A 12,699-nucleotide genomic window follows, 5' to 3' on the forward strand; every position below is an offset into this window, starting at 1 on the left:
AGCATGCAGGTAAACGCACACAGGACTGATTATTCAGTGACTTTGTCCTGAAACTGTGGAACCCGGTTTTATTCTAATCCAGTATTAATGTTCTCAAGGATATAATTTCTGGTTTTGTTGTTTTTCAATAACACATTTCGGTGATACACTGAATGTTCTGTTAGAAATAAAAAGATTCTTTTAGTTTTGATATAGTGTTTTTAACACAGTCATTACTCAAAATTACAAAAAATACTAATTAGTAAAAAAAAAAGAAGTATAATTAAGTGTTAAATAACCACAATGATTTTTTTAATATGAATGAAACTCCAGAAAATAAAAACTCAAAATAAATCAGCAAGTTATAAAAACTGAAACGGAAAATCGAACTGATTTGTTAACATGTGTGTGACTTTAATGATCCTTTGATCCTGTTTTCATGAATTGAATGAATGAATCGTGAAACGGTGTTTTATTCCACGCTGCAGGAGGCGAACATGACTGGATGTCCTGTCCGAGAAACTAAACAGTTCTTATGGCCGCCAACCGGATCCTTCCGGGTCACTTTCCTCAGTGAGGACCCTTCAGACCGGGAAAGGTCTGAAACACTAACAGACTTAAACATTTAAGGGGATCTGTAGTGATACACTGTTACAAAAGTCCTCTCATTGTCGCACACTGGGGAATGCGAACATTTCTGCAGCGTGAGAAGAGAAACCACAGCTCGCACCTGATTATCTGCAGCGCATCTTGACCTGAGTTCATTTTTGAGCCAGCAAAGGACAAACATGTCCGCTACACTGATGCAAAATGGCTCACTGCTGCTCCTGCTTGGAATTCTCTGCACGTCCCTGATGGTGTCAAACTCACGCAAACGGACACACAGAAATAGCGGAGGGGGAGGGGGATGCTGAGCCGCTCCAGTGAACCCAGTATGGATGCTGACGTAGGAAACTGGGATGGGCGGAGCTTGGGGTTCGTATTGAATCTCCGGGGATCACCGACACCGGCTGGTCTGTGTCGTTCATTCATCGGTGGAATTATTCTGCTCCGAAATTAGCCGTTCCACCATCAGCCATCCTGACTCCTCCGAACACCGACTCTAAGGACGCTACTCCTGGCCATCCTCTGTGGTAAGACCCGAACAGCGTAGGGCTGGAGGCTCGGCAGCAGATGCTGGCTCAGCGCTGTCCTATATGTTGTCTAAAGGAAAATTACCAGCTTATACTACCATCCTATACGGGCTGCGGGGCGCGCGGTGCTCAGCAGGCCGGCTCGCTTCGTGATGACGTTTTGATGGATGCGAGTTATTTTAATGGGCAGTATTGCAGTATTCTATTTTTGGTAGTATTGTTGCAAAACAGACAACTGCATCGTGTTCTGCGTTATTATTCTTATTCTTATTGTTATTGTTGTCCCTCCACGCATTTGTCCTCCCGTTCATCGGTAATACCATTGTTATTACTGTGATTACGTTTTTCTCTTTTGGAATTTCGTAATAATTTGTCCGCATGATTTAAGGCCAGGGTTTACTTATTAATCCACAGCGTCACATAAGCAGAAAAATGTATTATGCTGTAACGCGCTGAACATTTCAAAATAAAAGCCCTTATAGTTAATTTTAGAAAATTCATCTGATTTTGAGAAATTGCCACATTTCAAACATAAAACGAGCTTTAGGACTTCGTTAGTGTCAACCTGCTATCTCTACTCACATCTTTTAGACGACCTATTCAATGTTTTCACAGCGAGGAACAGAAGTTCTGACAGTAACACAATCTGCGTCCTTAAAAATGACAGTGAGTGACTTCATGTAGACCTTTTTGGGCGTTTCTTGCTAATATTCTTGAACATTTTTTGTTTTATTACCTACCAGCTCATTAAGGTCTAGTTTAATTCTTCTGTGGTTTAATAGATGATTGATTCAAACTGAATCAATTCAACATTCATAAAAGGTGAAAGCCTTTCCACTCTTCATCACTCTGGAAAGGATGAAGAGTGGAAGGTGGTTGATCCAGATCGTGATGCCCAGGAGAGTGGGCATTGGACCTTTTGACCACATTGTTAAACATAGTCTTAGAGAGGGTCAGGATGCCTGAGGAGTGGAGAATATCTTTCCTGGTACCAATTTTCAAAAACAAGGATGATGTACCGTGGGATAAAGCTTATGACTCATCGCATCGAGGAAAAAGTTGTTGAGGCTATGCTAAGAAGAGAGGTGATGAGCAGTAATTAGAAGTGCAGCTTTATGCCCAGACAGAGCCCCACAAATGTGATAATTGCTTTGAGTGTTGAAGTGTAGAGATGGTCCGAAGGAGTTGCACGGTGTCTTTGTAGCTGTGAGAAATCACTCCAAGACAGGCATGTGGGAACGAGAAGTGTCAGAGACATATGTCTGGCTGGTGCAGGACACGTATATGAGGACAAGGAGAAAGCGATGAGGTGTATGTAGAAGGGACAGTTGGGTTCAAGGCGGAGGTGGGATTACATCAAGGATCTGCTCTGAGCCCCTTCTGGTTCACAGTGGTGATACAGAAGAGGCCAGGCTGGACTCTCTGTGGACTAGGATGGTTTTTAGAGATGGTGGGACTAACATAAACCAGAGGCTGAACTGGAGCTGTCAGGGGTATGACCAGAATGACAGGATTAGAAATGAGTATATCAGAAGGACAGCTCAGGTCAAGCATTTTGGGGAGGCAAGGCTGAGGTGGTTTGGACATGTGCAGAGACGTAGTGGACATGTAAGGATGCTGAAGATGGAGGCAGAAGAAAGAGAAGTTTATGATTCATAGATGCAGTGAAAGAGAATATGCAGAGGGCTGGTGTGACAGAAGAGGGTGGTAGGAATAGGATGAGATGGAGATGCAGATGATCTGCTCTGGGAACTCCTAAAGAGAGAAGCCAGAAGGAAGGGAAGTTTGAATAATTATAACAGAAGGACCTTAGTAAACAGCAGGATGAGGGTTCGGTCTGCATTTTCAACCCAGCTCATCTACCGTCTCAGAGAGGGATCCACGCTTAGTTTTTGGGATTGGGCTTTTCTCTTACCCAAATTAAGGCTTCCACTGAAAAGGTGTGGCCTTTCATTACTGAGTAATATATAGCAGCACAGTTACTTCATGACTCAGTTACGTAGTATTGATTTGTCACCAGGTTTTGGTCATCTTTCAAAAGGTTTGTTTTCTTGCTTTTTCTATTCTTTCAGGAGTAAAGGAAGAGTGTTGATGTGATAACGGTGAACCAAACCGCCGAAGTGTACATTTAACAAACATTCTTTTTTCCTCATTAAATATTTAAAAGCATTTTGCATACTGAGTCAAATAACCCTTAAAAAATAAATGAAATAAAACTGACCGAGTGTGCACAGCTCCACTGTTCCTCAAAATCAGCATTATGGCAGGTTGAAATTCATCATTAAAGGTCACAGCGTTTTTTTCTGTTCCTTTTTAATCTAGCACATTGTTAAGAATGATATGTTTACCATTCATTGACTGTCTTGGTATTCAAACAATTTTCTAATGCTTAACTATAAATGAGTTGAAATTCTTGCGTAAACATGAAAAACATTCAGAGACTAGTACAAACAGCCATCACTTCACCCAGCATTCTCAGCCTGTTATAGGCCAATCTCCAACCTTCCTTTTATCAAACACATCTCCAAAGAATTGTTAAACAGCTAACAGATCGTCTGCAGAGGAAGAGTTTCATCAGGATTCAGCTTTAGTGAAGGTTACTAATGATCTCGGCCTCTGACAGTGGACTCAGCTCTGCGCTTGTCCTGCTAGACTTCAGTGCATCGTTCGATACTGTCGACCAAAGTATGTTAGTATATAAAGTAGTGCATGCCATAGGAAGTAAAGGTGCAGTGGTTTGAATCATATGCAATAGACTCCTTTTAATTTTTCCAAGTAAAGTCACACACCGAGTTAAATTCCACAGGATCCCGTGATGGGACCAGTTCTGATTACATTATGCGTAAGAACTCGATGACCTCTAATTTCCTGCTTCTACATTTAGATAAACTGAGGTCATTGTGTCTGACCAGATACTTATTGTGCCTGGAATTAACTTCACTGCCAATAACACTGAGGAATCCTGGAGTCGTGTTCGGATCACCCTAGTGGAGCTAGGTTGCTCTAAGACTTACTTGTGGCCCCTTACTTGTGAGTTTTCAGCTTTCATGACACTTTCTGTGAAATAAGCTTGGAGTTAAGAGATAAACACGTTCTCGAGTTTCACAATTAGGCTTAAAATGTTCCTTTTCGAGTTGGGGCTGGATCAGATGATCGAGAATCCTCCCGTTGTTACGCTGCAATGGGCCTCGGCTGCTGGCTTCCCAGGTGTTTGTTGCCCATACATTTTTGACTCTCTGTGAGCTTATGAACCACTCTGCATTTAATCATTAGTGTTTAATCATCTTTGGCTCTCTTCTTCAGTTTGTCCACCAAAGATTTCTTCCAGTTAAAAAGGGAGTTTTTCCTTCCCACTGTTGCCAAGTCCTGTATTGTTGGTTTTCTCTGCATTATTGTAGGGTCGTCACATTACAATAGAAAGTGTCTTGAGGTATATAAGCTATATAAAGATAATTGAATTAAATTGAACTGAATACATTCCAGGGCTCCAAAATACAAGCTAGCTGAAAGGTTTATGTAATTATTCTGGACAGTAAAAATCACACGATGGTCATTAAAACGGGTTCAGACTTGATGATGATTCATCTCCCATATCATGACCGCATAAGATGGCTGAACAAGTATTGGTATCATCATCAGTATATTGATCCTGAATTTACATGGTATTACATTAATACTAAAACGTCCATGATCACTAATGCTAATGCTCCCCACTTCAATCACAGATGATAATAATAAAACGGTAATAACTATTCAAAAACATAAAAAAAGGGTAAAATCCGAAACTGCTGCACATGAGATTAATGCTGCAGAAAATCGTTTACTAGCACGATTTGTGAAATAAATATTTCAGTTAAATTAATTATTTTAACGCTGCCTGCGCTATCAGTGTTATTCCTAATGAGGGAGGCTCTACTTTAACTTTAAAATGCATGCTTTTAAAAATTAACGGTGTGTGTTCTGTGCTCCAGAGGCTGCACAAGCGCCAAAGAGACTGAAGGTTAGAAACATCTATAAAAACACTTTTACATCACCAAATACAAACACACCCTGTGACGAATCAACAGAGTGTGCATGTCATGCAGTGGTTTTAGTAAAATATGGCTCAACACTCGTACATATAAAACACCCATCAGCGATGACATGTTCCACTCAACACATGCAGAATAAAAGGATCAGTGACAACACGGCGCCTCCAGCTGATTTGAATAGAGAGAGAGCTTCTGATATGAGCTGATCTCTTTTGACAGTTTGGTATTTGGAGTTGAAAGAGAGGAGGCATTATTGTATTAATCATGCAAGTGAGAGAAAACACAACACGGACATCCTTCTCTGTCCACTTTTGTCAACAATCTTTTTAACACTGTTTCTCTGACAAAGGCAGTGGACGTCAACACAGGGCGGTTATGTGGACAGAGATCCGCTCGTAGTCTGCTACCCTGGGTTCAGATGGTTGAGCGTGAGCCTAACAGGTGATTAAGTCAGTGTGCACAGCTCGTTACAGTGATAGGCTTTATGCTTCATCACCAATGATTCCAATCTAGTGTCTGATTGTGTGCTTGTTGTATGTTTCATAACTAATCATGTGACTATGTACATGGCTCTTGCGTAATTGGGCTAAGTGGATTTGTGCTTGTTTTAAAGGACTTTGAGACCTCTATAATATTAGCCGACAGAGACCTCATGCATAACAGTGTTTACACATTATTGATGTTCGAAGTCTTTATGTCTATACTGAGCTGAGCAGCTCACAAAGATGCAACTAAAAAGTGCAGGTGGAGGCTGCACTATACAGTGCTGTGAAAAAGCATTTCCCCCCTCACTTGCATTTTTCAGATCATCAAATAATTTGTAATTTTAAACAAAGATAACCAGAGCAAATACAAAATGCAGTTTATTAATGGAAAAAGCTAAAAGCTGAACTGTGAGAAGTCATAAAGTAAACCTATAAACTGGTTGCATTGCTCTTGGCTGTCAAGCAGTTGCTATGAATTTTGTCCCACTATAGTTATCACAGTTATTTTAATCCAGCTGCAGTGGATTCTACATCCTGTGTAAGGTGATGTCAAAACTGAGATGTTTTCCGAAACCCAGAAACATCTGATTGAGATATCAGATGTTTCTGGGTTTCGGATTTGACTAGGACTCTCCCCAACCTTTGTCCCTTTGGTTTTTTTTTTCGTTTTCAGTGGTTTTGAGTAGACTTACTGTTGGGTTTTGGATCATTGTCCTGCTGCAGGTGTTTAAGCAGAAAGACAGCCCAGGAAAACAAACAAACAAACAAAAACCCAGCACAGAACATGTTCTGTTCTCACTCCCGAGGTGTTACATCCCGATGATTTGTCACGTCCCGAGGCGTTCCTGAGAAACGCGAAAGGTGACCTTCCACGTTCTTATGCTACACGCCGGGTTATGGATGAAATCCAGTTGACTGATGCTCCCGCGGTAAAACACGTTCCAGTCATGTATTCCAGCCCAAACTCTAACCTTAACCAGCACTTTAATGACGTTAGACAGTGTTTTCCCAAGACATTTAAGTAAAATGAACGTACATATTTAGATTCATTCCAAACAGTTCTCATGTTTCCTCGTTTTTCCGATCACGTGATCGAGGGACGTGTTGGGTACCCAGAAGCGTAAGGTATCGACGGTTTGTCACCCAGCGTATGTAAATGTTACACTTTGGGAGACAGAACGTGTTGGAACATCACACGACGCCTGACTGTTGTATTTTGGCTGCTGTGTTCTATTGGCTCTCTTCATTAGTTCCCTTTGTGTTGCTTGGTGTCCCAGTCTTTTCTGCGTTTGTCCATTGTTTTTCCATGTTCCCCTGTCTAGCAATGTTGGCTCATCAAGAGAGGGCGCTAGGATGCCACTCCCATAAAAATATCGTGAGAAACAACTATAAAAATAAGTTTTCAATGGATGAGTTTGCTCATACGTCATGTTGCCTGCCCTATTGGCCAAACATGATTACATTCTGATGATTATATAACAGCCAAATGGGAGTCTGTGGACAGACTGCAGTTTTTTCCAGTCACAGGGGTCTGAGCCTGAGTGTCTGTTGGAGCTTTGAATTTGCCCCTCGGGCTGCAATTATGTGCATCCCTGACCAGTTGGCATGGACTGCCTATCTTGTTTAAGAATTTGATTGGACAATTCAATGTTATTCACACATCATCACAGCAGGGGCACTCACTCGTTCGCTACTGCTTGCCTGAGGATGGCGACTTCAAGCGCTCCAGCAAGTGAAGTTGGTTAGCTGGATGTGGTGTGAGCAATGCCTTCTTTTGCATTATGTGTCTGCTGTTGATTTGTCCTGGTGCCAAATTGTTTTGGACCACTACAGGTGTACGGGGCTTAAAGCACTTAACGGAAAACTGCAAAAGACACAAAAGTAGCCACTTGGACAATTGCATAAGGCTACACCTCTTTGGCGGGTTTAGAACAGTCGAACAGCTGCATGAAAGCTGTTGAACTGGCAGAAGAAAGTACGATGAAGAGGTGACAAGAAATCAGCACATTTCTGTCTAGCGCCATAAGCTATGCAGAGCCTATGAGTTGGCTTAGATATTAGTGTAGATATTTGTGTTTGCAAAACTGTTTGTGTTGATTTTAGATTTGTGTGTTTTTTCCTGACCTGTTGGCTGTTTTACACCTTTTGTTTCACCCGTCGGCGGGAATTGATTCGATTTTAGTGATTCTGATTCCTTAGTGATTCTCTTGTCACCACCGTCGCTAATCAGCAATAAAGACATTACATTCATGCAAATTAAATGCATGCTGTGGGTCAAATTTTTGTGCATGATTGTTGAGGTGTTTCCTCTCTATGTTGTGATCACTGTTGGAGTCATTACTCACAATTATTACACGTATTGCACAGAACACGTTCCTTAAATGTAATGCAGTACTTTACTGAATTACTTAGAGACGCTGTCTCATAATCACCATTTAACAATATAAACCTGAGGCTACAACTCCACACAGCAACACAAATCCCTAATGAGGACTCTAAGATATTTCTCTTAGTAGAATACAAAGCTGACCGCACAAAGCAAAGATAAAAGCTGTCGCCGCGGTGATTCTGCTTTAGAAAGGTGAACAGGTAGAAAGGGAGGCTGCAGCCTGACTGGGCAAGGACCTGGCTGCTGGGGTCAGCTTTCACTCAGCTTTCACTCTGGGTTCTTGGCTAGCTTAGCGTTAGCATGCTGTCTTGGCAGATGCTTGCAAAGAACCAAAGTTGTGTCAGGAACATAATGCAGCTGTTTCTGTCCTGGATGCAGTTTTCCACTTTACCATGTATCTCTTTTTTTTTTTTTATGGAATAAAAATAAATGCCCTGCGACAGCCTGGGGACCTGTCCAGGGTGCACCCTGCCCTCACCCTGAGACAGCTGGGATGGGCTCCAGCACCCCCTGCGTCCCTGAAAAGGATAAGCGGAAGTGAATGGATGGATGGATAAAAATAAATGTCCATATCCATGCTCTAGACTGCGTCGCTATATCCTCTTCTGACACGATAAGCGGGATTGATAGGCAGGCAGACTCATAATTCCAAGGAATTGGACTATCAGGAACCAGCTTTCTACAAGAACCAGTTCTTGATTCTCATCCCTAAGTTAGGTATGTTTCCTGTTCAGTTGTTTCTTCCTGTTTTATTGTTGTAATGTTGTTTTCTGCGTCTTGTGTTGTTACTTCCCCCCACTTCATTATGTCTATAGTTTCCAGCTGTGCTCCCACCTGCTTCCTCTTCCCGCATTATCTTATGTGTACTTATACCTACCTTTTCCCCGTTTTCTCATCTTGTTTCTGTGGTTCTTTTTTCCCTTTTCTCCTCAGCCTGCCCTGTGTATACCTGTGCATACTATTTCTTAGCTCCGTGTTCCCTACTGTACCTGTCAGGGCCATCGCACACGCAGTCACGCGCAGCGTTGTCCTTGGAAATTAATGACTGCACATGTGCTGCAGTGCAGCTTGGTCAAACAGAGAGGAAAGATGAGAGGGGGTGAAAGAGGAGAGAAGTAAAAAAAGAGAGGGGGGTAGGATTGCAAGAAGGAAGAGGAGTGGAGGTTCTTTTTTAAAGAAGCTAAACAGATGGTTCAGGGAAAGCTGAGGTTTGACAGAGTATGAACTTCAGATAAGCATTAAGACTTACACAGAAAGAAAAGAGGTTTTCATTGCTTGCAGATAGCCCTCAGTCGAGATGTACTACTGTGAAACAGTGCTTATTAAAACCGTGTGTAACTGAGCAAACTGCTTAACTCACGCCTTTACTCTTATCTGAAAATGGACAGAGCAGACCAGAAATACAAAACACAAAGCTGTCATTCCTGCAGTTTCCTCACCTTCTAGTGTTTCATCGTATTTATAACACCCACTGAAAGCTGCGGCAGTAATGACACAGATAATCCAAGCCCATCCCCCACACCAATCGCTGCCTCCCCTTGACCCTCATTCATTTTATAGACAGGCAGTTATTCATTATTAGTCAAAAGGATTCGTTTTGTTCACGAGGTTTTCTGATTGCTTTGAAGGTTTTGCTAATGTGAGGTTATGGAGAGGTTATGATCACCCTCAAGACAAAGAATAGTGACAGAGGGATTTGCTTAGTGCTGTGTGTACATCAGACATATAATCCACTAAGGAAAGAGTAATACATTTGTTAGCAATATGGGTGGTGGTTTCCTCCATGCCAAAATATCCATGCATACTTCAGAAAACAGAAAACAATTCAAATGTAGCTAATTACTGTGACTCTGTGTAATAGCTTATCATAGGCACTTAATGGTGATGCCGGTCTTGTGCCAAAAAACGTTCTCAGTTTATAAAATTGTTCATGAGTGGATTCTGTCGCTGGCTGATTCTGCAGGCATGTAATAAACTGAAGGGGTTAGTTAGGGGTGAGGTGAGAAGAAGAACGCAGAGGAATATAGGACAAAACATACACCGTGGAAGAGAGCCAGAGTTGAACAGGGAAGGTTTTAAGCTTAATCTTAAAAGCAGAGAGTCTGTCTCCCAAATCGAAACTGGAAACTGGTTCTACAGAAGAGAGCTGGTCTTCCACTTCTTCTACTTTTAAATGTCCTGGGAACCACAAGTGAGCCTGCAGTCTGAGAGCCACGTGCTCTATTGGGGTGCAGGTAGCAGAGAAGAGAGGTCAATATGGGGAAATATCCTCTCCTTCTGTTACATTTGATTCATTTGAGTCATGAGTCATAAAATGTTTCTTCCACTGAAAATCTCCAGACGAACATTTCTTCTTACCTGGATGACTAAACATTCATCCAGATGTATATAATGTAAATAGAATGGGTCTCAGCACTGGAGCGCCATAATTAACCTCAGGGTGTGACGGCAACACTCAGCTGTTCATCTGCATCTAGAGGTCAAAGGTCACTCTTTCAAGGATGCCAATGTTCACATTTTGGACAGAGAAGACAGATGGTTTGAAAGAGGAGTGGAAGAAGCCATTTAGTGAGCGACCATCTTTGAACAGAGGGCGGGGCTTACGACACCAACTGTCTGCCATCTATAATCCAGATGCCTTAACGCCCGCTCTCATCCTGGGCCATCTGACCTCAGTAAATCACATGATAGGGTGAGTTCAAGTTTCACAGTGGGCTCACCCGAAACCTTGGCTGATCGAGACGTCTTCAAGGAAACTTAAAGAAGTCCAGACGCTTTTCTTTCAGAGCTTGATTGTTGTCATTGGTACTGAGGTGCAGAGACAGAACACTTCTGGGTGCCAACGAGGGCCGCAGGGGGCACCTTCTGGCGATTTGGCATTAGGCTGGTGTTGTTGAAGGTGACCCACAGAAAGATGACATAGACAGACTTTATTTAATCCCACACTGGGGAAATTTTACCCTTTACAGCAGCACAAGGGACAGGAGGAAATGGGGAATTAGAGATATGTTAGAAAAACAATAAACATAATAATAGTAGTATCCTGTGTGTGTATTATACAGCTTGATTGCTGTGGGATGAAGGATCTACGGTAGCGCTCAGTCCTACAATGGGGCTGTAATGATTTACTGCTGTAGGAGCGTCTCAGGGCCTCCACGGTCTCATGCAGAGGTTGAATGTTGTTGTCCATGATGGACATTAGCTTGGCTAACATCCCCCTCTCACCCACCTTCTCTATGGAGTCTAGGGGACTGTCCAGGACATAGCTGCTCCTCTTCATCAGTCTATTAAGCTGTTTCCTGTCCCTCTTTGTGCTACCACCTCCCTAACAGACAACCACATAAAAGATAGTGGAAGTAATCAAGGTGGCATTAAAGGTCCTTAGTGGTGTTCTTCACACCCTGAATGTCCTCAGCCTGCCCAGCAGATAGAGCCACGTTTGGCCCAGAGCATGAACATTGTGTAGCCAGTCCAGTTTATTGTTATGGTGAACAGCTGGGAATTTGTACATGTCGACTACCTCGATGTCCAAACCATGGATGGTCATCAGTGTGATGGGGGCTGGTTTTCAGTTAACCACCATCTCCTTTGTCTTATTGGTGTTTATGTGCAGGTGGCTGAGTTCATACCAGATGACGAGGTCGGTGATGACCTTCCTATACTCCAGGTTGTGCTGTATACCAGTTGGCAGACAGCATGGACTGTCAAATGTCCATGCAGTCATTTGACAGTCAACCCCTGCTGATTCCAGCTTCTCCCTCAGCAGTGCTGGTTGGATTGTATTGAAGGCACTGAAGAACTCCAAAATCATGGCCCTCACAGTGCTTCTAATAATCCAACGGTAAAAGTGGTCTGTGCAGGAGGAAGATGACTGCATCATCTACATGAAACAAACTGCAGGTGGTCCAGCAGCATGCGCACCAGAGGTTGGATGTGATCTTGAACAATCCTCTCCAGGGTCTTCTTCAGGTGGGAAGTTAAGACCACAGGTCTGAAGTGGTTAGTCACCCTGGGGAATACAGTCTATGGCACTGGGACCACACAGGAAGTCTTCCACAGGACTGGGACTTTCTCCAGAATAAGGCTCAGCACCGTCAGGCCTGTTGCCTTTCTGGTTCTGAACTTCTTAAGTTTCTTCCTCACCTTGTCAGCACTCAAGGAGGGGGTGGGGTGCTATTGGCGAGGGAGTAAAGTGGTGAGTGATTAGGCGTAGAAGTGACATATGGAGTGGAGTGTTCAGGGAGGGGGTGGGGTGGTGTGATTGGTCACAGGGAGAGGGGGAAAGTGTGTAGCAGCCTTGGGTGGTGTTAAGAGGGGGCAGAGCGGAGTCTCTGAGTCAAATGTATGAATGAATATCTCATAACTGACGGATTGTTAGGGCCCGGTCTGTGTTTGTTTAATTGTTTGTCCTACCACAGTCCAGTGAAAAAGGAAAGTTTAAAGTCCTGCAGGTATCTGTCCCACCATCAGAATCAGAGTCGTGTTTATTGGCCAAGTATATGTGCAAACACATACAAGGAATTTGGTTCCGGTAGATGGAGGCTCTCAAGCACAGCAATCACACACACACACACACACGCACACACACACACACACGCACACACACACACACGTCTATATATACATTACACATGCATACACATACATACACAAAGCTGTGTAAACCAACTATAAATAACTAA

At 42.8% G+C, this 12,699-nt stretch overlaps 1 protein-coding gene across 3 annotated transcripts in view; it reads left to right on the forward strand.

The window, feature by feature from the left end:
• The first annotated feature begins 769 nt into the window (after positions 1-769).
• Positions 770-12,699, forward strand: part of nat16 (N-acetyltransferase 16) — a 48,516-nt gene continuing 36,586 nt past the window's right edge. Inside the window, exon 1 of one of the 3 annotated variants that reach the window (XM_042214251.1) lies at positions 770-1,112. The gene's annotated coding sequence lies outside the window, so the exon portion shown is untranslated. The remainder of the gene's footprint in view (positions 1,113-12,699) is intronic. The other 2 variants (XM_005948745.3, XM_005948744.3) reach the window with 2 other exon arrangements.

This window comes from Haplochromis burtoni, unplaced genomic scaffold, assembly GCF_018398535.1.
Source record: "Haplochromis burtoni strain Fernald_Lab_line unplaced genomic scaffold, NCSU_Asbu1 Contig_538, whole genome shotgun sequence".
Taxonomy (NCBI): Eukaryota; Metazoa; Chordata; class Actinopteri; order Cichliformes; family Cichlidae; genus Haplochromis; species Haplochromis burtoni.